At 53.4% G+C, this 26817-nt stretch overlaps 2 long non-coding RNA genes across 2 annotated transcripts; both read left to right on the forward strand.

Annotated features, from left to right (window-relative positions):
• Nucleotides 1–538: 538 nt before the first annotated feature.
• Nucleotides 539–14105, forward strand: LOC142079752 (uncharacterized). Its single transcript, XR_012672783.1, has 3 exons — nt 539–1234; nt 3288–3351; nt 14017–14105. It is a non-coding gene; the product is annotated as an uncharacterized LOC142079752 (long non-coding RNA).
• An 11135-nt stretch (nt 14106–25240) lies between these two features.
• LOC142078365 (uncharacterized) lies at nt 25241–26527 on the forward strand. The gene is made up of 3 exons (XR_012672184.1): nt 25241–25299; nt 25496–25642; nt 26446–26527. It is a non-coding gene; the product is annotated as an uncharacterized LOC142078365 (long non-coding RNA).
• Nucleotides 26528–26817: the final 290 nt, after the last annotated feature.

Here is a 26817-nt window from a genome sequence, read left to right on the forward strand (position 1 = left end):
GGGGGGCAGGCGGCAGCACGAGGCGGCGGTGTCTCCCCGGTACCCGGCAAAGGGGAGCGAAACCGGCCGGCTGGAGCTCCCGGGGTGCACAGCCCGGCCCCGCACGGCAGAATCCTTCCCTGGGTTTTCGCCGTTGGCTGGGTGTGACAAACAGGTTCATTTTGTGCCTCCTCTTTTCCCAGCGTCACCTTCTGCGTCACGTGAAGAAAATCCTGCGTGGTTGACGCCGCTTGCTGCTCAGGTGATGGCACGTGTGGGGCCGGGGGAGCCGGGAGAAACATTGGCGTGTTCAAGGTCGCTGCAGGTGCTCCCCGTTAAACCCAGGGAAAGGGCAAATTTGCTGCCGGTGCAGAAAAGCTGATGAACAATTGCTGTGAACAGAGCGTGCCTACGTACCCTCGTTAGCGTAACTAACCCTGGGTAGTTACGAGTGTTTTCCTTTCAGGGAAAAGAATGAGCTTTCATCTACGAAAAATTAAGAGCTGCCTGTGTCCTTCTTTAAGTTCAAGTGTTTCTCTTCTGTTTGTTCATACTGATTTTATGGGCAGGTTGGAAATAGCCTTTTATTTTTATAGGCATAACTCAATTTGTAGTACTACGTGGTGTCAGGAGAGTGAATTTTGGAGCACCCAGGTATCACTAGAAACGGAATGAATGAGACACGATGGAAACTGATATTTAAACTTGATTTTTACTTGATATTTTTTTTTTCCTGAGAGTGTTGACGGCACGTTGTCCTGTGGCTCAATCCACGTTCTGTTCAGTGGAGTCTTCAGTCTAGGACTTTTAAGGAAAAAAGTTGGTCCTTCCAAAAAAGGGCTAGTCATTCATAGGCTCGAGGCATAGACTTGGAGAGCCGCTTAAGTACGTGATCAGAATTAAAGCCAAATGTCGCTTCGTGTTGCTGCTGTTGGCCTTCACTTTCGTTAATTTCCCCGCTGCTCCGTCATGGTTGGGAGCTCTGAATCATCATTTTTTTCACTCCCTAACGCATTTTTCTGCCCAAGGAGAGGCTACGTTTAAAAGTTACTTAGTTTCCTCGCAAATGCATCGGTCAATAAAACGGAGTTATGATTATTAAAACCACACAAATGACACCGGTCTTACAGATCTGGACTATTTCTGAACACGTGTTCATCGCGTGCAGATGTCATCGGGATACGGATCACCTGCATTTCATGCTCTGACGAGACAATCTGCTGAGACAGGGACGAGCTCCAAAAGAAAAAAAAAGGTACAACGTCAAGGTTTTGTTTTGTTGTTGGTTTTTGTGGGCTTTTTGTGTTTGTGTTATTTTTTGGTTTGTGTTTTTTTTTTTTTTAAAAAGAGTGCGATGTTGACTGGTGGCAGCCTGCAGAGCTCTCTTGCTGCCTGACCTCTCCTTTTCTTCTCTGTCACTTTTCTTTCGTGGCTGTAATTTTCACTCGGGTAGTTTTAGAAGAGCGATTTAGTTCCTCGCCTGTGTAGATGTGCTGGTAATACCTGGAAGGTAAATGCTTGAACCGGTAGCGAATAACTTGGCTACAAGTAGAATTTCTGAAGGAAGAACAACAACAGCAGGAAGCAAGTAGCGAGTTACCCCAAATTTGTGTGTGTCAAACACATCAAAGTTTTATTGCCAAACATTGTTTGGCAATGTGTTCCAAATGGCTCGTTTTGGTAAACATAAATTTTCAGGAAGTTCAGGGTTGTGTGTGGAAAAACGTGCCCCTCTGTCTAGGTGTCCTGCTACGTAAATAGCATCAGTCAGTAGCACATCCAGCGGCAGGGCTGCTGTTCCCTGCTCTCGATATTGCCGTAGTAGTGTTGTGATATTTCGACCTAAGAGGCGGGTTTAGGAATGGAAGGAGAATGCCTGCGTTCTGCAAGGGCTACGAATGCCGACCCTTTTCTCTGCCTGCTGCTTTCCTGTGCGTGAGATGAAACTGTATTGTTTTTCTCCCTTGTTCCCGGTAGAAATATTTCTGAAGCTGTCGCTGCTGTGGGTTTGCAATGTGCGTTACTGCGTTTTTGTAGAGTTCTAGTTACGGATCGTTTCTGCCGCGGCAAAGTGTCAAGATACGGTTTTCAGTTTAAAGCTTCAGAAGCTGCATTCGCTGAAATCGGCGTAGGTGAAGCTGGTTGTTGTGGTTTAACCCGGCAGGCAGCTAAACACCACGCAGCTGCTCGCTCGCTCCCCCTGCCCCCAAAGTGGGGTGGGGGAGAGAATCGGAAAAAAAAGTGAAGTTCGTGGGGTGAAGTAAAGACAGTTTAATGGGACAGAACAGGAAGGGGAAACAATCGTAACGATAAAAGAATATACAAAATAAGCGGCGCACAATGCGATTGCTCACCGCCCGCCGACTGATGCCCAGCCGGTCCCCGAGCGGCAGTCGCCGCCGCCCGGCCAACTCCCCCAGCTTATGTACTGAGCGCGACGTCATATGGTACGGACTGTCCCTTTGGCCGGTTTGGGTCATCTGTCCTGGCTAAGGTCCCTCCCAGCTTCTCGCTGGCAGGGCATGAGAAGCTGAAAAGTCCCCGACTAGCGTAAGCGCTACTTAGCCACAACTAAAACATCAGCGTGTTATCCACGTTTTTCTCGTCCTAAATCTAAAACACAGCGCTATACCAGTTACCAGGAAGAGAATTAACTCTATCCCAGCCGAAACCAGGACGCTGGTCTTGCGCATGATCCCGCTGTGCTCGCAGGGGTGCTCAGTGGCTCCTCATCAAAACAGCGAGGTGTGTGTGGACGTCCGTAGGGTTGCGCTAGGGGTCTGGGGGCGTTATGTATTTTTGCTGTTGGAAGACGGAATAGAGCGTGTGCCTGTTAAATCTAACGATGGTCGAAGGTTGGGAGGGACCCTGAGCAGGTTTGGTGGCACAACTGCAGTTTTCAAAGATCTCGACCGTTTGGAGAAACGGCCTGGAAAAAAGGATTCCTCTTTTGCAGCGAGTTCGCGAGGACAGACGGGTTGCCGTACTCTTTAACAAAAATACTCAACTTGGGACGTATCGGGTGAGGAAATCGCGGCTCTACTTAGGCTTGAGAAAACGTACGTAGGTGTCTGTGCCTGTCACCTGCGCGTCTCTAGGCAAGTGAGTTCTAAAGCTGCCGATGAGCCAAAAGAAAAGGCACGGTTGTCTAAAACATGCAGAAGCTCTAGTGGCCTGTCTCAACAACTGCACCAAAGATGATGCAAAATACTTTCTCCTCCACTCAGTTGTAGTCTTCACAGAAAAGGAAGCTTTGTGCTAAACGTGTTTGTGGTTTTTTTTTTTTTTTTTTCCTTTCCTCTCAGCAGAATGTCAACTGCCGTGAAAGTACGAGACGGATGGAAAGGATCCATAGTGGTCTGCAAGTACAAGGTATGCCTGTGATGTGCGTCTGCATTTTTCCTAAGGTGCTTGTAGTGTGGACTTTACAGTTAACACGAAGAATGTGGCAGCTCTCCTTCTATCTGATTTTTTTAACATGAAATATTTTAACACAAATACTAAAAATAAAGGTCTGTTCTGGAGCGTGGTACGCCTATTCAAGGCTTGCTTTCCTTCGTCTATTTTCTCTTCCTGAAAGCAGAGTCTTCTGTTTCTGTGCGCTTGCTATTAAAGGGTGCTGTGAAAATAATGTTGGACTAGAAGAGGAAAGGAACTGTTTGTAAGAGTTCGGACGTTCGGGAGAAACAGGCTTTGTTTTCACGATAAAAGCTTTATGCTTTTTCAGTCAGTCAGTGTTTAAAATACCTTACAGGAGCACTCGAAAACCTTACTGAGATACTGGCATCTGTGCTAAAAGCAATCAAGGTCAAAGAAGAGGCGTGGACAACACGGGACAAATCGGCGTCGCTTCGGTGTGTTTTCCAGGCTTTCCCGAGAAGCGGTAGCAGCCTCGTAACTAGCGACAGAGAGTCCTGATGTGTTTTCGGTGAGTTACTGATTCTCTAATGTCCTTTTTCCTAACCTGCAGCGCGTAATTTTGACTTCGGTTGGAAAGAGATTTTCCAGAATGGAAATCTTTTTCATTCAAAGGAGTTGCCTTTTACAAACTTCCCATCAGAATGGATCTTCAGAGATGACGTGCTTGGCAGTAGAAGTCATCCGCAAGGAGACTTTTCACTCTCTCTGGAAAAAAAAAAAGGAGTTAAGTCGATTTCCTTGCAAGGACCCAAGCGCAGCACATCTTCCAATAGTCGACGTATGGCTGATCTTTGGTTCTCGGGTGTAACGGTCGAGAGATCGTAAAGACGCGTTCCTCCGCACGCTTGGGTACAGCCAACAGCGTTAGCAAACCTGCCAGTCCTTTTTGGTAGCCTGATGTATTGCAGCACCGGGGATTTGATATTCCCCACCGCCTGCCCCCCCCCCCCCCCCCCCCCCCAAAAAAAGTAAAACCGTATGGGAGATCTCTTATCTCACTGCTTTTTCTATCATAAATGAAATTTTAAAAAGAAAGTTAAAATTGTCTAATTTCCAAACTGACTTGCGTTGTTTAAACTGCAACTGCCAAATAGCTGTAGTGTATAATTTATTAGGTGTGCTTAAGCAGTTGGGTAGTTGCTCTAAACGTTTAAAAAGAGAGGCAACTGAACGTTAGGGGCTTTTTTCCTGATCTTTTGGCAGAGTGCTCTGAAGCACTTTATTTCTGTCTCGCTTTCGACGGCGCGTTTCCCCAGCAGTTCGGTAGCATCGGTCTCGGCGCAGCTGGCCAGGCGTCCCTCCTAGTCATGTCACACACGCAAAACCCCTGGTCAAACGATAGCTGTGTAGCTTGGAGGTAGATAATTTAACGGTATGAATTCACAGCTACGCAATTTCAATGAACGCAAAAGGAAAATCAAATATTTTTATAGTACGAGTCTTCTCATTGTACGTCTGTAAGCGTGCGCACGCCTTTTTAGCATAAAATGAATTGCTGAGATTTGTTCTTTCTTTTTCATTTTACTCTTCAAAGTTTTACGCTTCACTTTCAGCTTTATCGGCCAAGCGAGCGAGATGCGCAGCAGCAGCAGCAGCAGCGCAAGGGCTGGAGCTGCGGCGGTGGATCCGTGAGCGTAGATGCTGATTACGGCGCGCCCTTGTCCTGCAGCCTCACGGGGTTATCTCCCTGCAGCGGTGCTGTAAGGAAGGGACGAGGCGTTTTCCGACACCAGCGAGAGCGTTTACTTCTCTACGAAGAACGTGTTCAGAATTGTGTCAATTAGTCTTCACGCTGATTTTAAGCGTTCGAATCGCTTGAGCTTTTAAAGGCGGCGTTGTATTTCGAGCTGACCCGTTTGCCTGGCACCCTCCTTTAGCTCGACTGCTGCCCTCTCCCTTGCCCTGACCGAATTCCTCTGCTGCCTTCGGTGCTGTTTTTTTAACGTGCTGAAATATCCGTTGGGATTTTTGTTTTTCAGATGCCTCGCTGTGAGCGTCCCGTGGTGCTCAGGAGAGACCCCCGGCCCAGGTTTGCCTGCCGGTCGTTGGGCGTGCTGAGGGTGAGGGGCCGGCTGGCAGCCTGCGGGACGGGGGCTGGGGGGGGCTGCAAGCGTTTGGGGGGGCCGCCCCTCCTTTATCTTTCTAGCAGAGCCCCCCTTTTTGGCGGGGGTGCGTGCGTACATACGTAAACGGCATTATTAAAGTAACGAGCTGCCGGTTGGGGCCGTTTCCCTCGTTTTGTGTCTTTTTGGGGGGGTGAATAAAAAGGGGGGGTTGGGGGGCCTGGAGGGGTGATGATGTCATTTGGGGCACCCCAGCATCACCATGGGGGTGATGATGCCGTGGAGGAGCAGGTGAGTGGGGAATGGGGGGTCATGGGGGTCCGTGTCCCCCCCCCCCCCCCAAAGGGGGTCACAGCCCAAATTGCCTGAAAATTCATGGGGGGGGGGTTCAAAAATTTTTAAAAACTGTAAATATATCTGTGAGGCCTCGAAATAGAAAAAAATCTCTCCTTGTTACGTATATTGAAAAATAATATTAATTTATACGTACAAAAGGATTTCAAAATAAGGACCTATATCTGCCCTATTATATAAAGGATTTTAGAGTATAAAAAAATTCGAAAGATGTATATAGGGTTTTAAGATACAAAAATAACTCACGTCTGTATAAATTAAAAAATAAAGAACTTCCAAATGCAAAAAGGATGATACATTTTATACATGAAGGAATTTAAAATAGAAAAAGGTCTGAATAGATACCGCTATCTACACTTACTACGTGTTACATAGAGAGTCTACATAGACATTATATGTAATCTAAGAGATTATGTACAAGTGTAAATAGACATCTAAGTCTAAAACCTAAGTCTATAAAGATATAGGTGTAAATATACGTAAGTGTAAATAGAGAAGTCTATAAAGACATTTAAGTGTTCAAAATATGTAAGTCAACAGATCCATAGTCTGAGCAGGTATTATATATAAGAAGTGGGAAATAGGGGGGTATAAGTGAAACATAAATATATTCACTAAATATATATAGAGAGATATGTGTAAATACATTAAGTGTAAATGTCTCTGATAATAAGGTTTTTAAAATGCAAAGAAACCCTGTTTACAGAAAGGATTTTAAAATTCGACACACACACACACACACACACACCCCCCCACACACCCCGCCCCGAAACACCTCTCTATTGAAGATATAAAAGCGCTTTCAAAAGCTGCCTCTTCCCTGTTCTCCTTTTCCGCCTGTTCCCATCCTGATTGGGGGCCAGTTCCCCCAACAGGGACTTTCCCCTGCAGGGCTGCGCACGCAGAGCGGGACCTGCCGCCATGGCCTAAAAATACCACAAAACCCCTAATTCGGGGCCTGCAAGGGGTGGGGAAAAAAAAGCCCGCAATTTTGGGGGAAAAATACCCAACTTGGAGCTCCCGGGAAAGCCAAATCCGCCTGGATTTGGGCAGCCGGAAAGCAAAAAAACCCCCATTTTCACGCACAAAACGAAAAAGCAAAAACCACCAATTTTTGTTGTGAAAAAGCGTTGAAAAACCTCCAAATGGTGGAATGTTTTGGAAAAGGAAAAAACCCCAATTTTGATATTATGGAAAAGCAAAAAACCCCCCGATTTGGGGAAGATTTGGGGTGAAACACCAGCCACTTGAGGGGCATCGCTCGTGGTTATCCAGCGAGGGTCAGTCATCGGGAACGGATTATCTGTTGCGGGTCATCCCAGGCGAGTTTTCTGCTGTGGGTGGTCCCGGGTGGACCCCCTGGCGTAGGTCACCCCCACGCATGTCCCCCCCCGCCCCTCCCGGTGTCCGCCCCGCCTTTCCCGTGCGAGGTTTTCCCCGTGACGCGCCCCCCGTATCCCCTGCCCTCCTACCTCGTGCCCGCACTGCCCTCCTCTCTCCTCTCCCTCCTCCCACCCCCCGTGTTCCGCACTGCCTCCCCGTAGCCCCTCTGCCCCGGACCCCTGGGGTGCTGCCTGCCCCGCCAACCTGCCCGTTGCCCCCCGCCCAAACTCTGGCACCCCCCTCCCGCTCCCCCGCACCCCACTCCCACCCCGCTCTCCCTCCTCCTGCGTTTTGGGTTTGTGCTGCAAACGGCGTCGGTGACGCGGGGCTGCGTGAGTTCCCGCTGCGCAGCGCTTGCACCGCGCCGGGGGCTGTGCTGCTCCTCGCCCCGCCCTGCCGGCGAGCGGGCTGGGGGTGCGCGAGGGCCTGGGAGGGGGCACCGCTGGGAGAGCTGACCCCGGCGGACCCAGGGGATGTTCCAGACCCTGTGACGTCAGGAAATAAAACTCGGGGGGCGGTTGGCGGGGGGGCCGCTGCTGGGCTGCGGCTGGCTGGGCATCGGGCGGTTGGCGGCGAGCCCTTGTTTTCGTTTGTACCGCTTGTCTGTCTGGGTTTTTTCTCTCTGTTGTTTGGGGTTTTTCCCCCCCCCCCCTTTCCCTTACAAGTGGAGTTTTTTCACTTTTGCCCTTCCAATTCTCTCCCCCCTCCCGCTGAGGGGGCAGCGAGTGAGCGGTTGTGTGGTGCTGAGTTGCGGGCTGGGATTCGACCACGGCACAAGGTGAGTGGCAAGCCCTGCTGGCTAAACGCTTTAGGCTGCCCGCGTTATTCCTGCCATCTTGCGAGGCCCTCCTTGTTCTTTCCTGCTGCTTTCAAGTGCCTTGTGCTCCAGCAGCAGGCTGGGAAGGAGGGTTGTGGCAGGAGCGGCGGCTCCCCGTGACTCCTTCTCGGGCTGTGAGCTTCGCCCCGCGTGTGGGCTGCCGAGGATCGTGGGCTCTGCAGGGGCCACAGGCAGCCCGCAGAGCTTGAGGCCGAGCCGTTCCTTTCCCCCTGTGAGCATCTGGGGAGGGGGACTGGGGGGGCTGCGGACCCCCGAGGGGGCCGAGGAGTGGGGCTGTGCATCCCGGGGGGGCCGGGGGGGGCTGCGAGCCCTAGGGGGTCGGGGAGAGGGGCTGGAGGACTTCCGGACCATAGAGCCCAGACCAGTCCAGACCAGAGAGTATAGCTGGAGGACTCCCGGACCATAGAGATGGCGGACTGCCGGGCCAGAGAGTACACCTGGAGGACTTCGGGACCATAGAGACGGAGGTCCAGACGCATAGAATGTAGCTGGGGGACTTCCGCACCATAGAGGAAAATGTGCGGCCTAGAGAGTACAGCTGGAGGACTGCCGGACCATCGAGACGGTCGTCCAGACCGGAGAGTGCACGTGGGGAACTTCCGGACCATAGAGAGCAGAGTCCGGCCTAGAGAGTACCCCCTGGAAGACTGCCGGACCATAGAGAGCAGAGTCCGGCCTAGAGAGTACCCCCCGGAGGACTGCCGGACCATAGAGAGCAAAGTCCGGCCTAGAGAGTACCCCCTGGAGGACTGCCGGACCATAGAGACGGGAGCTGGACCAGAGAGTACCCCCTGGAGGACTGCCGGACCATAGAGAGCAAAGTCCGGCCTAGAGAGTACCCGCGGAGGACTGCCGGACCATAGAGAGCAAAGTCCGGCCTAGAGAGTACCCACGGAGGACTGCCGGACCATAGAGAGCAAAGTCCCGCCTAGAGAGTACCCCCTGGAGGACTGCCGGACCATAGAGAGCAGAGTCCGGCCTAGATAGTACCCCCTGGAGGACTGCCGGACCATAGAGAGCAAAGTCCGGCCTAGAGAGTACGCCCGGAGGACTGCCGGACCATAGAGAGCAAAGTCCGGCCTAGAGAGTACCCCCGGAGGACTGCCGGACCATAGAGAGCAAAGTCCGGCCTAGAGAGTACTCCTGGAGGAACGCCGGATCATAGAGACGGACGTCCAGACCAGAGAGTACACCTGGAGGACTCCCGGAGCATCGAGATCAAGGTCCCCCAAGGAGCTGGGGAGTGGGGCTGTGGGTCCTGGCGGGACTTGAGAGTGGGGCTCCCAGGGGGCTGGAAAATGGTGTGGTCGGGTGCTGTGAGCTCCGGGGGTCCTGGGGCTGGGAAGTGCTTGCAAACGCTGGGGAGGGGCTGCGAGCCGTGCGCGTGCGCGGTCCCCGGGGCGCCGTGCGCGGTCCCCGGGGCGCCGTGCGCGGTCCCCGGGGCGCCGTGCGCATGCGCGGTCCCCGGGGCGCCGTGCGCGGTCCCCGGGGCGCCGTGCGCATGCGCGGTCCCCGGGGCGCCGTGCGCATGCGCGGTCCCCGGGTGGGGACTACAACTCCCGGCGTGCCTCGCGCGGGCGGTCCGGTGGAGCCGCGCGCTGATTGGTTGCGGACGGTATTCCAACGGGCCGCGCGGCGGGCTCTGCACCGAGGCGGCGGCGCAGCGTGAGTGTGAGGGGCCGCGGGCCCGGGGAGCCGGGCTGTGGCGGGGGGGGGGGGCGGTTCTGCAGGCTCCGGGGACAGGGTCTGGGGGGGCTCCAGGCGGGGGAGGGGCTGTGAGCATCTGGGGAGTGGGGAGTTGGGGGGGGGGCTGCGTGCCCTAGGGGGGCCGCGCAGTGGGCCGGGGCGGGGGGGGCCGGCCGGCGGGGGGGGGGGGGGGGGGCGCTTTGTGCAAACAGATCCTCCCTGCGAGTCCCCACTGTCGCCCCGTGGGGCCGGGGACCCCCCAGCCCTCCCTGCAGGCAGACTGGGGGCTTCGCGGGCCGAGTCGAGGGAGGAGCTGCTGGAGAGAGGGCTTAGAAACGGCCTTCTGCCCCCGAAACTCCTGCAGCATTTGAAGGGGAGGGACAGGTCCACCCCAGGGCCCCAAGGGGAGGACCTCGGAGCAGGGACCTGGGGTTGTTCCAGGAGCAAAAGCTGGTCCCAGCCAGCTCGCCTCTGCTCCCCCGGCACCGGGATCGGACCTTTCAGCCCCGTTTCTGCCCGAAGCATCACGCAAGCGCTTGCCCTCCCCGGGGGCACCTTTGGGACTTGAGAAGAGGCGCAGCAGCTGGGTTTTTGGGCTCAGAAATGGGCGCTAAGTGAGCTGGTTTGGGGGCCTAAAGCAGAAGCCGGTTTGGCCGTTTGTGCGGGGGGGTGGGAGGGCATTGGGGGCTGCAGGGGAAAGCAGGGGGTGGGCAGGGTGCGTGGATCCTCTCGGGGGGGGGGGGGGGCGGGTCTGGTCCTGCTGCACCCCGAAGTGCGGGAGGCCGGCATGCACCAGGCCCAACTCAACGTCTGCGGTGGTCTCTGGGGGGAAGAGGCGGTCTCTGCTTTTCAGACCCCGCACGCCCTCTTCGAGTCCAGCTCTTGCTTGTCGACTGCTTAGAATAGTTATTAACTAATTAGTCGTACAAACTCATTAATGCTTATACAATGTCCAACTATGATATTTAATCCTAATAGTCGAGTTTTGACGGCGGTTGGTTTACGACCTTGTCAAAAGCCCAGGCTGTTGTAAATAGCTGGAGCTTGTAAGGAGAAGGAGCTGAAATCAACGGTGCAGAGCTGGAGCTTCGATTAGCCAGAACCGTAGCAAGCAGGAGCTGGAACGAGACGAGGTGTCCGCTGTCTGGGGCATGCCTTAGCCAGAGGCAAAATTACCAGCAGCTGTAACGAGCGGGAGCTGCGATTCGCTGCAGTGTCTGTTTGCCGGAGCATCCGTCGGCCAGACTGCACTCCCAGCACGGCTGAAGAGCAGCCAGGCGCAGGCAGGGCTGTCCCCGGCAAGGCGCTCCGAGCGGCAGGGAGGCGAGTTGTCCTTCTGCCAGCGGGGAGCCCGGCCTCTTCCCTCGGGGATTAAATCCACGCCACGCGTGGATCCGCTCTCTTTGCGTGGAGGGTCTCTCCCGGTCCCGTTCCCGAGGGCTGAAGTGAGGTGGGGGTCCCCCGGCTCTCCCCGGGGGGCAGGCGGCAGCACGAGGCGGCGGTGTCTCCCCGGTACCCGGCAAAGGGGAGCGAAACCGGCCGGCTGGAGCTCCGGGGGTGCACAGCCCGGCCCCGCACGGCAGAATCCTTCCCTGGGTTTTCACCGTTGGCTGGGTGTGACAAACAGGTTCATTTTGTGCCTCCTCTTTCCCCAGCGTCACCTTCTGCGTCACGTGAAGAAAATCCTGCGTGGCTGATGCCGCTTGCTGCTCAGGTAATGGCACGTGGGGGGCCGGGGGAGCGGGGAGAAACATTGGCGCGTTCAAGGACGCTGCAGGTGCTCCACGTCAAACCCAGGGAAAAGGCAAATTTGTGCCGGTGCAGAAAAGCTGATGAACAGTTGCCGTTAACAGAGCGCGCGTGCCTCGTTCCCGCATCGGTCCCTGGGTAGTTACGAGCGTTTTCCTTTCAGGGAAAAGAATGAGCTTTCGCCTACGATAAATTAAGAGCTGCCTGTGACCTTCTTTAGGGTCAAGTGTTTCTTTTCTGTTTGTTCGTACTGATTTTACGGGCAGGTTGGAAAGAGCCTTTTATTTTTACCTGCGTAACTCAATTTGTAGTACTACGTGGTGTCAGGAGAGTGAATTTTGGAGCACCCGGGTACTACTAGAAACGTAATGAATGAGACACGATGGAAGCTGATATTTCAACTTGATTTTTACGTGATTTTTTTTTCATTAGAGCGTCGATGGCACGTTGTCCTGTGGCTCAATCCACGTTCTGTTCAGTGGAGTCTTCAATCTAGCACTTTGAAGGACAAAAGTTGGTCCTTCCAAAAAAGGGCTAGTCGTTCATAGGATGGAGGTATAGACTTGGAGAGCCGCTTAAGTACGTGATCAGAATTGAAGCCAAATGCCGCTTCACGTTGCTGCTGTTGGTCTTCACTTTCATTAGTTTTCCCGCTGCTCCGTCATGGTTGGGAGCTCTGAATCATCCTTTTTTTCACTCCCTAACGCATTTTTCTCCCCAAGGAGAGGCTACGTTTAAAAGCTACTTAGTTTCCTCACAAATGCATTGGTCAGTAAAATGGAGTTATGATGCTTGGAACCACACAAATGACACCAGTCTTACAGATCTGGACTATTTCTGAACACGTGTTCATCGCGTGCAGATGTCATCGGGATACGGATCATCTGCACTTTGTGCTCTGTCGAGACGATCAGCTGAGACAGGGACGAGCTCCAAAAGAAAAGAAAGGTACAACGTCAAGGTTCTGTTTTGTTGTTGGTTTTTGTGTTTGTGTGTTTTGGGTTTTTTTTTGTTTGGTTTTTTGTTTGTTTGTTTGTTTGTTTGTTTGTTTGTTTGTTTTTCCTTAAGAGTGCGACGTTGACTGGTGGCAGCCTGCAGAGCTCTCTTGCTGCCTGACCTCTCCTTTCCTTCTCTGTCGCTCCTCTTTCGTGGCTGTCATTTTCACTCGGGTAGTTTTAGAAGAGCGATTTAGTTCCTTGCCTGTGTAAACGCGCTGGTAATAGCTGGAAGGTAAATGCTTGAACCAGTAGCGAATAACTTGGCTACAAGTAGAATTTCTGAAGGAAGAACAACGACAACAGGAAGCAAATAGCGAGTTACCCCAGATTTGCGTGCGTCAAACACGTCAAAGTCTTACTGCCAAGCGTTGTTTGGCAACGTGCTCCAAATGTTTTAAAACAACTGCGGTTTTCAAAGATCTGGACTGTTTGGAGAAACGGCCTGGAAAAAAGGATTCCTCTTCCGCAGCGAGTTTGCGAGGACGGACGGGTTGCCGTACTCTTTAACAAAAATACTCCACTTGGGACGTATCGGGTGAGGAAATCGCGGCTCTACTTAGGCTTGAGAAAACGTACGTAGGTACCTGTGCCCGTCACCTGCGCGTCTCTAGGAAAGTGAGTTCTAGCGAAACTAAAGCTGCCGATGAGCCAAAAAAAAGGCACGGTTGTCTAAAACGTGCAGAAGTTCTAGTGGCCTGTCTCAACAGCTGCACCAAAGACGATGCCAAATACTTTCTCCTCCACTCAGTTGTTCTCTTCACGGCAAAGGAAGCTTTGTGCTAAACGTTGTTTGTTTTTTTTTTCCTTTCCTCTCAGCAGAACGTCAACTGCCGTGAAAGTACGAGACAGATGGAAAGGGTCCGTAGTGGTCTGCAAGTACAAAGTAGGCCTGTGATACGTGTCTGCATTTTTCCTAAGGTGCTTGTAGCACGGACTTTACAGTTAACACGAGGAACGTGGCAGCTCTCCTTCTATGTGATTTTTTAATGTGAAATATTTTAACGCAAATACTAAAAATAAAGGAGGTCTGTTCTGGAGCGTGGTACGCCTATGCAAAGCTTGCTGCCCTCCGTCTGTTTTCTCTTCCTGCAAGCACGGTCTTCTGTTTCTGTGCGCTTGCTATGAAAGGGTGCTGTGAAAATAACGTTGGACTAGAAGAGGAAAGGAACCGTTTGTAAGAGTTGGGATGTTCGGGAGAAACAGGCTTTGTTTTCACGATAAAAGCTTTAGGCTTTTTCAGTCAGTCAGTGTTTAAAATGCCTTACAGGAGCACTCGAACACCTTACTGAGATGCTAGCATCTGTGCTAAAAGCAATCAAGGTCAAAGAAGAGGCGCGGACAACACGGGACAAATCGGTGTCGCTTCGGTGCGTTTTCCAGGCTTTCCCGAGAAGCGGTAGCAGCCTCGTAACTAGCGACAGAGAGTCCTGATGTGGTTTTGGTGAGTTACTGCTTCTATCGCGTCCTTTTTCCTTAACCTGCAGCGCGTAATTTTGACTTTGGTTGGAAAGAGATTTTCCAGAATGGAAATCTTTCTCGTTCAAAGGAGTTGCCTTTTACGAACTTCCCATCAGAATGGATCTTCAGAGATGACGTGCTCGGCAGTAGAAGTCATCCGCAAGGAGACTTTTCGCTCTCTCTCTCTCTGGGAAAAAAAAAAAGGGGGGTAAGCCGATTTCCTTGCACAGACCCAAGCGCAGCATGTCTTCCGATAGTCGACGTACGGCTGATCTTTGGTTCTCGGGTGTAACGGTCGAGAGATCGTAAAGACGCGTTCCTCCGCACGCTCGGCTACGGCCAACAGCGTTAGCAAACCTGCCAGTCCTTTTTGGTAGCCTGCTGTATTGCAGCACTGGGGATTTGATATTCCCCACGGCCTGCCCCCACCCCCCCCTCCCCCCCCCCCAAAAAAAGAGTAAAACCATACGGGAGATCTCTTATCTCACTGATTTTTCTATCGTAAATGAAATTTTAAAAAGAAAGTTAAAATTGTATAACTTCCAAACTGACTTGCGTTGTTTAAACTGCAACTGCCAAATAGCCGTAGCGTATAATTTATTAGGTGTGCTTAAGCAGTTGGGTAGTTGCTCTAAACGTTTCAAAAGAGAGGCAACTGAACGTTACGGGCTTTTTTCCCGATCTTTTGGCAGAGCGCTCTGAAGTCCTTTATTTCTGTCTCGCTTTCGACGGCGCCTTTCCCCGGCAGTTCGGTAGCATCGGTCTCGGCGCCGCTCCTAGTCACGTAACGCACGCAAAACCCCTGGTCAAACGATAGCTGTGTAGTTTGGAGGTAGATAATTTAACGGCATGAATTCACAGCTACGCAATTTCAATTAACGCAAAAGGAAAATGAAATACTTTTACGGTATAAGCCTTCTCATTGTACGTATGCTAAAAAGGTGCGCGTCCGTTTACATAAAATGAATTGCTGAGATTTGTTCTTTCTTTTTCATTTTACTCTTCAAAGTTTTACGCTTCACTTTCAGCTTTATCGGCCAAGCAAGCGAGATGCGCAGCAGCAGCAGCAGCAGCGCAAGGGCTGGAGCTGTGGCGGCGGATCCGTGAGCGTAGATGCTGATTACGGCGCGCCCTTGTCCTGCAGCCTCACGGGGTTATCTCCCGGCAGCGGTGCTGTAAGGAAGGGACGGGGCGTTTTCCGACACCAGCGAGAGCGTTTACTTCTCTGCGAAGGACGCGTTCAGAATCGCGTCAATTAGTCCTCACGCGGATTTTAAGCGTTCGAATCGCTCGAGCTTTTAAAGGCCGCGTTGTATTTCGAGCTGACCCGTTGTCGCGGTTTAACCCGGCAGGCAGCCAAATACCACGCAGCCGCTCACTCACTCCCCCCCACCCCCAGCGGGACGGGGAGAGAATCGGAAGGGTAAGAGTGAGGAAAAACTCGTGGGTTGAGGTAAAGACAGTTTAATAGAACAGGGAAAAAAAGGGAAAATAATGATGATAATGATAAAATATACAAAATGAGTGATGCACAATGCAGTTGCTCACCACCCGCGCTGACCGATAACCAAGTAGTGATCGGTACTTCCTGGATCACGCCTACCCTTCATATACTGAGCATGACGTCACATGGTATGGAATACCCCGTTGGCCAGCTGGGCTGGCTGTCCTGGCTGTGTTCCCTCCCACCTTGTGTACCTAGCTCAGTCAGTAGGCACGGGAGCTGTCCTTGGACTAGGAGGGCACTTAGCAACAACTGAAAACATCAGTGTGTTATCAACGTTCTCCTCCTACTAAATCCAAAACACAGCGCTAGGAAGAAATTTAACCCTATCCCAGCCGAAACCAGGACACCCGTTTGCCTGGCACCCTCCTTTAGCTCGACTGCTGCCCTCTCCCTTGTCCTGACCGAATTCCGCTGGTGCCTTCGGTGCTGTTTTTTTAACGTGCTGAAATATCCGTTGGGATTTTTGTTTTTCAGATGCCTCGCTGTAAGCGTCCCGTGGTGCTCAGGAGAGACCCCCGGCCCGGGTTTGCCTGCCGGTCGTTGGGCGTGCTGAGGGTAAGGGGCCGGCTGCCAGCCTGCGGGACGGGGGCTAAGGGGGGGCTGCAAGCGTTTGGGGGGGCTGCCCCTCCTTTATCTTTCTAGCGGAGCCCCCCTTTTTGGCGGGGGTGCGTGCGTACATACGCCAACGGCATTATTGACGTAACGAGCCGCCGGTTGGGGCCGTTTCCCTCCTGTTGTGCCTTTTTGGGGGCTGAATAAAAAGGGGGGTTTGGGGGCCTGGAGGGGTGATGATGTCATTTGGGGCACCCCAACATCACCGGCGGGCTGATGATGCCGTGGAGGAGCAGGTGAGTGGGGAAGGGGGGGTCGTCCCCCCCCCCCCCAAAAAGGGGGTCACAGCCCAAAAATGCCTGATAATTCCTGGGGGGGTTCAAAAATTTTTAAAAAACTGTAAATCTATCTGTGAGGCCTCGAAATAGAGAAAAATCTCTCCTTGTTCTATATATGGAAAAATAATATTCCTTTATACGTATACAAGGATTTCAAAATAGGAACCTATACCTGCCCTATTATATAAAGGATTTTAGAGCAGAAAAAAATTCGGAAGACGTTATATAGGGTTTTAAAATACAAAAAGAACTCACGTCTGTATAAATTAAAAAAGAAAGCACTTCCAAATGCAAAAGGGATGATATATTTTATGTATGAAGGAATTGAAAATAGAAAAAAGTCTGAATAGATACCGCTGTCTACACTCACTACGTGTTATGTAGAGAGCCTAAATAGGCATTGTATGTAATCTAAGAGATGATCTATAAGTGTAAATAGGTATCTAAGTCTAAAATCTAAGTCTATAAAGAGATAAGTGTAAATATATGTAAGTTTAAATAGAGAAGTCTATAAAGACATTTAAGTGTTAAAATATGTAAGTCGACAGATATATAGTCTGAGCGGGTATTATATATAATGAGTGGGAAATAGGGGGGTATAAGTGAAACATAAATATATTCACTAAATATACATATAGAGGTATGTGTAAATACGTTAAGCGTAAACGTCTATGATAGATAAGGTTTTTAAAATGCAAAGAAACCCTGTTTATAGAATCTTCACACCCCCCCCCCCCCCCCCGAAACACCTCTCTATTGAAGATACAAAAGCGCTTTCAAAGGCTGCCTCTTCCCTGTTCTCCTTTTCCACCTTTTCCCATCCTGATTGGGGGCCAGTTCCCCCAACAGGGACTTTCCCCTGCAGGGCCGTGCACACAGAGCGGGACCTGCTGCCACGGCATAAAAACACCACAAAACCCCTAATTTGGGGCCTGCAAGGGGTGGGGAAAAAGAAAACCCGCATTTTTTGGGGAAAAATACCCAACTTGGAGCTCCCGGGAAAGCCAAATCCACCAGGATTTGGGCAGCCGGAAAGCAAAAAAACCCCCATTTTCATGCACAAAACGAAAAAGCAAAAATCGCCAATTTTTGTTGTGAAAAAGCGTTGAAAAACCTCCAAGTGGAATATTTTGGAAAAGGAAAAAACCCCAGTTTTGATATTATAGAAAAGCAAAAAACCCCCCGATTTGGGGAAGCTTTGGGGTGAAACACCAGCCATTTGAGGGGCCCGGACCCCTGGGGTGCTGCCTGCCCCGCCAACCTGCCCGTTGCCCCCCGCCCAAACTCTGGCACCCCCCTCCCGCTCCCCCGCCCCCCGCTCCCACCCCGCTCGCCCTCCTCCTGCGTTTTGGGTTTGTGCTGAAAACGGCGTGGGTGACGCGGGGCTGCGCGAGTTCCCGCTGCGCAGCGCTTGCACGGCGCCGGGGGCTGTGCTGCTCCTCGCCCCGCCCTGCCGGCGAGCGGGCTGGGGGTGCGCGAGGGCCTGGGAGGGGGCACCGCTGGGAGAGCTGACCCCGGCGGACCCAGGGGATGTTCCAGACACTATGACGTCAGGAAATAAAACTCGGGGGGCGGTTGGCGGGGGGGCCGCTGCTGGGCTGCGGCTGGCTGGGCATCGGGCGGTTGGCGGCGAGCCCTTGTTTTCGTTTGTACCGCTTGTCTGTCTGGGTTTTTTCTCTCTGTTGTTTGGGGTTTTTCCCCCCCCCCCCTTTCCCTTACAAGTGGAGTTTTTTCACTTTTGCCCTTCCAATTCTCTCCCCCCTCCCGCTGAGGGGGCAGCGAGTGAGCGGTTGTGTGGTGCTGAGTTGCGGGCTGGGATTCGACCACGGCACGAGGTGAGTGGCAAGCCCTGCTGGCTAAACGCTTTAGGCTGCCCGCGTTATTCCTGCCATCTTGCGAGGCCCTCCTTGTTCTTTCCTGCTGCTTTCAAGTGCCTTGTGCTCCAGCAGCAGGCTGGGAAGGAGGGTTGTGGCAGGAGCGGCGGCTCCCCGTGACTCCTTCTCGGGCTGTGAGCTTCGCCCCGCGTGTGGGCTGCCGAGGATCGTGGGCTCTGCAGGGGCCACAGGCAGCCCGCAGAGCTTGAGGCCGAGCCGTTCCTTTCCCCCTGTGAGCATCTGGGGAGGGGGACTGGGGGGGCTGCGGACCCCCGAGGGGGCCGAGGAGTGGGGCTGTGCATCCCGGGGGGGCCGGGGGGGGCTGCGAGCCCTAGGGGGTCGGGGAGAGGGGCTGGAGGACTTCCGGACCATAGAGCCCAGACCAGTCCAGACCAGAGAGTATAGCTGGAGGACTCCCGGACCATAGAGATGGCGGACTGCCGGGCCAGAGAGTACACCTGGAGGACTTCGGGACCATAGAGACGGAGGTCCAGACGCATAGAATGTAGCTGGGGGACTTCCGCACCATAGAGGAAAATGTGCGGCCTAGAGAGTACAGCTGGAGGACTGCCGGACCATCGAGACGGTCGTCCAGACCGGAGAGTGCACGTGGGGAACTTCCGGACCATAGAGAGCAGAGTCCGGCCTAGAGAGTACCCCCTGGAAGACTGCCGGACCATAGAGAGCAGAGTCCGGCCTAGAGAGTACCCCCTGGAGGACTGCCGGACCATAGAGAGCAAAGTCCGGCCTAGAGAGTACCCCCTGGAGGACTGCCGGACCATAGAGACGGGAGCTGGACCAGAGAGTACCCCCTGGAGGACTGCCGGACCATAGAGAGCAAAGTCCGGCCTAGAGAGTACCCGCGGAGGACTGCCGGACCATAGAGAGCAAAGTCCGGCCTAGAGAGTACCCGCGGAGGACTGCCGGACCATAGAGAGCAAAGTCCCGCCTAGAGAGTACCCCCTGGAGGACTGCCGGACCATAGAGAGCAGAGTCCGGCCTAGAGAGTACCCCCTGGAGGACTGCCGGACCATAGAGAGCAAAGTCCGGCCTAGAGAGTACCCCCGGAGGACTGCCGGACCATAGAGAGCAAAGTCCGGCCTAGAGAGTACGCCCGGAGGACTGCCGGACCATAGAGAGCAAAGTCCGGCCTAGAGAGTACCCCCGGAGGACTGCCGGACCATAGAGAGCAAAGTCCGGCCTAGAGAGTACCCCCGGAGGACTGCCGGACCATAGAGAGCAAAGTCCGGCCTAGAGAGTACCCCCTGGAGGACTGCCGGACCATAGAGAGCAAAGTCCGGCCTAGAGAGTACCCGCGGAGGACTGCCGGACCATAGAGAGCAGAGTCCGGCCTAGATAGTACCCCCTGGAGGACTGCCGGACCATAGAGAGCAAAGTCCGGCCTAGAGAGTACGCCCGGAGGACTGCCGGACCATAGAGAGCAAAGTCCGGCCTAGAGAGTACGCCCGGAGGACTGCCGGACCATAGAGAGCAAAGTCCGGCCTAGAGAGTACCCCCGGAGGACTGCCGGACCATAGAGAGCAAAGTCCGGCCTAGAGAGTACCCCCGGAGGACTGCCGGACCATAGAGAGCAAAGTCCGGCCTAGAGAGTACTCCTGGAGGAACGCCGGATCATAGAGACGGACGTCCAGACCAGAGAGTACACCTGGAGGACTCCCGGAGCATCGAGATCAAGGTCCCCCAAGGAGCTGGGGAGTGGGGCTGTGGGTCCTGGCGGGACTTGAGAGTGGGGCTCCCAGGGGGCTGGAAAATGGTGTGGTCGGGTGCTGTGAGCTCCGGGGGTCCTGGGGCTGGGAAGTGCTTGCAAACGCTGGGGAGGGGCTGCGAGCCGTGCGCGTGCGCGGTCCCCGGGGCGCCGTGCGCGGTCCCCGGGGCGCCGTGCGCATGCGCGGTCCCCGGGTGGGGACTACAACTCCCGGCGTGCCTCGCGCGGGCGGTCCGGTGGAGCCGCGCGCTGATTGGTTGCGGACGGTATTCCAACGGGCCGCGCGGCGGGCTCTGCACCGAGGCGGCGGCGCAGCGTGAGTGTGAGGGGCCGCGGGCCCGGGGAGCCGGGCTGTGGCGGGGGGGGGGGGCGGTTCTGCAGGCTCCGGGGACAGGGTCTGGGGGGGCTCCAGGCGGGGGAGGGGCTGTGAGCATCTGGGGAGTGGGGAGTTGGGGGGGGGGCTGCGTGCCCTAGGGGGGCCGCGCAGTGGGCCGGGGCGGGGGGGGCCGGCCGGCGGGGGGGGGGGGGGGGGGCGCTTTGTGCAAACAGATCCTCCCTGCGAGTCCCCACTGTCGCCCCGTGGGGCCGGGGACCCCCCAGCCCTCCCTGCAGGCAGACTGGGGGCTTCGCGGGCCGAGTCGAGGGAGGAGCTGCTGGAGAGAGGGCTTAGAAACGGCCTTCTGCCCCCGAAACTCCTGCAGCATTTGAAGGGGAGGGACAGGTCCACCCCAGGGCCCCAAGGGGAGGACCTCGGAGCAGGGACCTGGGGTTGTTCCAGGAGCAAAAGCTGGTCCCAGCCAGCTCGCCTCTGCTCCCCCGGCACCGGGATCGGACCTTTCAGCCCCGTTTCTGCCCGAAGCATCACGCAAGCGCTTGCCCTCCCCGGGGGCACCTTTGGGACTTGAGAAGAGGCGCAGCAGCTGGGTTTTTGGGCTCAGAAATGGGCGCTAAGTGAGCTGGTTTGGGGGCCTAAAGCAGAAGCCGGTTTGGCCGTTTGTGCGGGGGGGTGGGAGGGCATTGGGGGCTGCAGGGGAAAGCAGGGGGTGGGCAGGGTGCGTGGATCCTCTCGGGGGGGGGGGGGGGCGGGTCTGGTCCTGCTGCACCCCGAAGTGCGGGAGGCCGGCATGCACCAGGCCCAACTCAACGTCTGCGGTGGTCTCTGGGGGGAAGAGGCGGTCTCTGCTTTTCAGACCCCGCACGCCCTCTTCGAGTCCAGCTCTTGCTTGTCGACTGCTTAGAATAGTTATTAACTAATTAGTCGTACAAACTCATTAATGCTTATACAATGTCCAACTATGATATTTAATCCTAATAGTCGAGTTTTGACGGCGGTTGGTTTACGACCTTGTCAAAAGCCCAGGCTGTTGCAAATAGCTGGAGCTTGTAAGGAGAAGGAGCTGAAATCAACGGTGCAGAGCTGGAGCTTCGATTAGCCAGAACCGTAGCAAGCAGGAGCTGGAACGAGACGAGGTGTCCGCTGTCTGGGGCATGCCTTAGCCAGAGGCAAAATTACCAGCAGCTGTAACGAGCGGGAGCTGCGATTCGCTGCAGTGTCTGTTTGCCGGAGCATCCGTCGGCCAGACTGCACTCCCAGCACGGCTGAAGAGCAGCCAGGCGCAGGCAGGGCTGTCCCCGGCAAGGCGCTCCGAGCGGCAGGGAGGCGAGTTGTCCTTCTGCCAGCGGGGAGCCCGGCCTCTTCCCTCGGGGATTAAATCCACGCCACGCGTGGATCCGCTCTCTTTGCGTGGAGGGTCTCTCCCGGTCCCGTTCCCGAGGGCTGAAGTGAGGTGGGGGTCCCCCGGCTCTCCCCGGGGGGCAGGCGGCAGCACGAGGCGGCGGTGTCTCCCCGGTACCCGGCAAAGGGGAGCGAAACCGGCCGGCTGGAGCTCCGGGGGTGCACAGCCCGGCCCCGCACGGCAGAATCCTTCCCTGGGTTTTCACCGTTGGCTGGGTGTGACAAACAGGTTCATTTTGTGCCTCCTCTTTCCCCAGCGTCACCTTCTGCGTCACGTGAAGAAAATCCTGCGTGGCTGATGCCGCTTGCTGCTCAGGTAATGGCACGTGGGGGGCCGGGGGAGCGGGGAGAAACATTGGCGCGTTCAAGGACGCTGCAGGTGCTCCACGTCAAACCCAGGGAAAAGGCAAATTTGTGCCGGTGCAGAAAAGCTGATGAACAGTTGCCGTTAACAGAGCGCGCGTGCCTCGTTCCCGCATCGGTCCCTGGGTAGTTACGAGCGTTTTCCTTTCAGGGAAAAGAATGAGCTTTCGCCTACGATAAATTAAGAGCTGCCTGTGACCTTCTTTAGGGTCAAGTGTTTCTTTTCTGTTTGTTCGTACTGATTTTACGGGCAGGTTGGAAAGAGCCTTTTATTTTTACCTGCGTAACTCAATTTGTAGTACTACGTGGTGTCAGGAGAGTGAATTTTGGAGCACCCGGGTACTACTAGAAACGTAATGAATGAGACACGATGGAAGCTGATATTTCAACTTGATTTTTACGTGATTTTTTTTTCATTAGAGCGTCGATGGCACGTTGTCCTGTGGCTCAATCCACGTTCTGTTCAGTGGAGTCTTCAATCTAGCACTTTGAAGGACAAAAGTTGGTCCTTCCAAAAAAGGGCTAGTCGTTCATAGGATGGAGGTATAGACTTGGAGAGCCGCTTAAGTACGTGATCAGAATTGAAGCCAAATGCCGCTTCACGTTGCTGCTGTTGGTCTTCACTTTCATTAGTTTTCCCGCTGCTCCGTCATGGTTGGGAGCTCTGAATCATCCTTTTTTTCACTCCCTAACGCATTTTTCTCCCCAAGGAGAGGCTACGTTTAAAAGCTACTTAGTTTCCTCACAAATGCATTGGTCAGTAAAACGGAGTTGTGATGCTTGGAACCACACAAATGACACCAGTCTTACAGATCTGGACTATTTCTGAACACGTGTTCATCGCGTGCAGATGTCATCGGGATACGGATCATCTGCACTTTGTGCTCTGTCGAGACGATCAGCTGAGACAGGGACGAGCTCCAAAAGAAAAGAAAGGTACAACGTCAAGGTTCTGTTTTGTTGTTGGTTTTTGTGTTTGTGTGTTTTGGGTTTTTTTTTGTTTGGTTTTTTGTTTGTTTGTTTGTTTGTTTGTTTGTTTGTTTGTTTTTCCTTAAGAGTGCGACGTTGACTGGTGGCAGCCTGCAGAGCTCTCTTGCTGCCTGACCTCTCCTTTCCTTCTCTGTCGCTCCTCTTTCGTGGCTGTCATTTTCACTCGGGTAGTTTTAGAAGAGCGATTTAGTTCCTTGCCTGTGTAAACGCGCTGGTAATAGCTGGAAGGTAAATGCTTGAACCAGTAGCGAATAACTTGGCTACAAGTAGAATTTCTGAAGGAAGAACAACGACAACAGGAAGCAAATAGCGAGTTACCCCAGATTTGCGTGCGTCAAACACGTCAAAGTCTTACTGCCAAGCGTTGTTTGGCAACGTGCTCCAAATGTTTTAAAACAACTGCGGTTTTCAAAGATCTGGACTGTTTGGAGAAACGGCCTGGAAAAAAGGATTCCTCTTCCGCAGCGAGTTTGCGAGGACGGACGGGTTGCCGTACTCTTTAACAAAAATACTCCACTTGGGACGTATCGGGTGAGGAAATCGCGGCGCTACTTAGGCTTGAGAAAACGTACGTAGGTACCTGTGCCCGTCACCTGCGCGTCTCTAGGAAAGTGAGTTCTAGCGAAACTAAAGCTGCCGATGAGCCAAAAAAAAGGCACGGTTGTCTAAAACGTGCAGAAGTTCTAGTGGCCTGTCTCAACAGCTGCACCAAAGACGATGCCAAATACTTTCTCCTCCACTCAGTTGTTCTCTTCACGGCAAAGGAAGCTTTGTGCTAAACGTTGTTTGTTTTTTTTTTCCTTTCCTCTCAGCAGAACGTCAACTGCCGTGAAAGTACGAGACAGATGGAAAGGGTCCGTAGTGGTCTGCAAGTACAAAGTAGGCCTGTGATACGTGTCTGCATTTTTCCTAAGGTGCTTGTAGCACGGACTTTACAGTTAACACGAGGAACGTGGCAGCTCTCCTTCTATGTGATTTTTTAATGTGAAATATTTTAACGCAAATACTAAAAATAAAGGAGGTCTGTTCTGGAGCGTGGTACGCCTATGCAAAGCTTGCTGCCCTCCGTCTGTTTTCTCTTCCTGCAAGCACGGTCTTCTGTTTCTGTGCGCTTGCTATGAAAGGGTGCTGTGAAAATAACGTTGGACTAGAAGAGGAAAGGAACCGTTTGTAAGAGTTGGGATGTTCGGGAGAAACAGGCTTTGTTTTCACGATAAAAGCTTTAGGCTTTTTCAGTCAGTCAGTGTTTAAAATGCCTTACAGGAGCACTCGAACACCTTACTGAGATGCTAGCATCTGTGCTAAAAGCAATCAAGGTCAAAGAAGAGGCGCGGACAACACGGGACAAATCGGTGTCGCTTCGGTGCGTTTTCCAGGCTTTCCCGAGAAGCGGTAGCAGCCTCGTAACTAGCGACAGAGAGTCCTGATGTGGTTTTGGTGAGTTACTGCTTCTATCGCGTCCTTTTTCCTTAACCTGCAGCGCGTAATTTTGACTTTGGTTGGAAAGAGATTTTCCAGAATGGAAATCTTTCTCGTTCAAAGGAGTTGCCTTTTACGAACTTCCCATCAGAATGGATCTTCAGAGATGACGTGCTCGGCAGTAGAAGTCATCCGCAAGGAGACTTTTCGCTCTCTCTCTCTCTGGGAAAAAAAAAAAGGGGGGTAAGCCGATTTCCTTGCACAGACCCAAGCGCAGCATGTCTTCCGATAGTCGACGTACGGCTGATCTTTGGTTCTCGGGTGTAACGGTCGAGAGATCGTAAAGACGCGTTCCTCCGCACGCTCGGCTACGGCCAACAGCGTTAGCAAACCTGCCAGTCCTTTTTGGTAGCCTGCTGTATTGCAGCACTGGGGATTTGATATTCCCCACGGCCTGCCCCCACCCCCCCCTCCCCCCCCCCCAAAAAAAGAGTAAAACCATACGGGAGATCTCTTATCTCACTGATTTTTCTATCGTAAATGAAATTTTAAAAAGAAAGTTAAAATTGTATAACTTCCAAACTGACTTGCGTTGTTTAAACTGCAACTGCCAAATAGCCGTAGCGTATAATTTATTAGGTGTGCTTAAGCAGTTGGGTAGTTGCTCTAAACGTTTCAAAAGAGAGGCAACTGAACGTTACGGGCTTTTTTCCCGATCTTTTGGCAGAGCGCTCTGAAGTCCTTTATTTCTGTCTCGCTTTCGACGGCGCCTTTCCCCGGCAGTTCGGTAGCATCGGTCTCGGCGCCGCTCCTAGTCACGTAACGCACGCAAAACCCCTGGTCAAACGATAGCTGTGTAGTTTGGAGGTAGATAATTTAACGGCATGAATTCACAGCTACGCAATTTCAATTAACGCAAAAGGAAAATGAAATACTTTTACGGTATAAGCCTTCTCATTGTACGTATGCTAAAAAGGTGCGCGTCCGTTTACATAAAATGAATTGCTGAGATTTGTTCTTTCTTTTTCATTTTACTCTTCAAAGTTTTACGCTTCACTTTCAGCTTTATCGGCCAAGCGAGCGAGATGCGCAGCAGCAGCAGCAGCAGCGCAAGGGCTGGAGCTGTGGCGGCGGATCCGTGAGCGTAGATGCTGATTACGGCGCGCCCTTGTCCTGCAGCCTCACGGGGTTATCTCCCGGCAGCGGTGCTGTAAGGAAGGGACGGGGCGTTTTCCGACACCAGCGAGAGCGTTTACTTCTCTGCGAAGGACGCGTTCAGAATCGCGTCAATTAGTCCTCACGCGGATTTTAAGCGTTCGAATCGCTCGAGCTTTTAAAGGCCGCGTTGTATTTCGAGCTGACCCGTTGTCGCGGTTTAACCCGGCAGGCAGCCAAATACCACGCAGCCGCTCACTCACTCCCCCCCACCCCCAGCGGGACGGGGAGAGAATCGGAAGGGTAAGAGTGAGGAAAAACTCGTGGGTTGAGGTAAAGACAGTTTAATAGAACAGGGAAAAAAAGGGAAAATGATGATAATGATAAAATATACAAAATGAGTGATGCACAATGCAGTTGCTCACCACCCGCGCTGACCGATAACCAAGTAGTGATCGGTACTTCCTGGATCACGCCTACCCTTCATATACTGAGCATGACGTCACATGGTATGGAATACCCCGTTGGCCAGCTGGGCTGGCTGTCCTGGCTGTGTTCCCTCCCACCTTGTGTACCTAGCTCAGTCAGTAGGCACGGGAGCTGTCCTTGGACTAGGAGGGCACTTAGCAACAACTGAAAACATCAGGGTGTTATCAACGTTCTCCTCCTACTAAATCCAAAACACAGCGCTAGGAAGAAATTTAACCCTATCCCAGCCGAAACCAGGACACCCGTTTGCCTGGCACCCTCCTTTAGCTCGACTGCTGCCCTCTCCCTTGTCCTGACCGAATTCCGCTGGTGCCTTCGGTGCTGTTTTTTTAACGTGCTGAAATATCCGTTGGGATTTTTGTTTTTCAGATGCCTCGCTGTAAGCGTCCCGTGGTGCTCAGGAGAGACCCCCGGCCCGGGTTTGCCTGCCGGTCGTTGGGCGTGCTGAGGGTAAGGGGCCGGCTGCCAGCCTGCGGGACGGGGGCTAAGGGGGGGCTGCAAGCGTTTGGGGGGGCTGCCCCTCCTTTATCTTTCTAGCGGAGCCCCCCTTTTTGGCGGGGGTGCGTGCGTACATACGCCAACGGCATTATTGACGTAACGAGCCGCCGGTTGGGGCCGTTTCCCTCCTGTTGTGCCTTTTTGGGGGCTGAATAAAAAGGGGGGTTTGGGGGCCTGGAGGGGTGATGATGTCATTTGGGGCACCCCAACATCACCGGCGGGCTGATGATGCCGTGGAGGAGC

Source organism: Calonectris borealis, chromosome 2 (genome assembly GCF_964195595.1).
Source record: "Calonectris borealis chromosome 2, bCalBor7.hap1.2, whole genome shotgun sequence".
In the NCBI taxonomy this organism is placed as follows: Eukaryota; Metazoa; Chordata; class Aves; order Procellariiformes; family Procellariidae; genus Calonectris; species Calonectris borealis.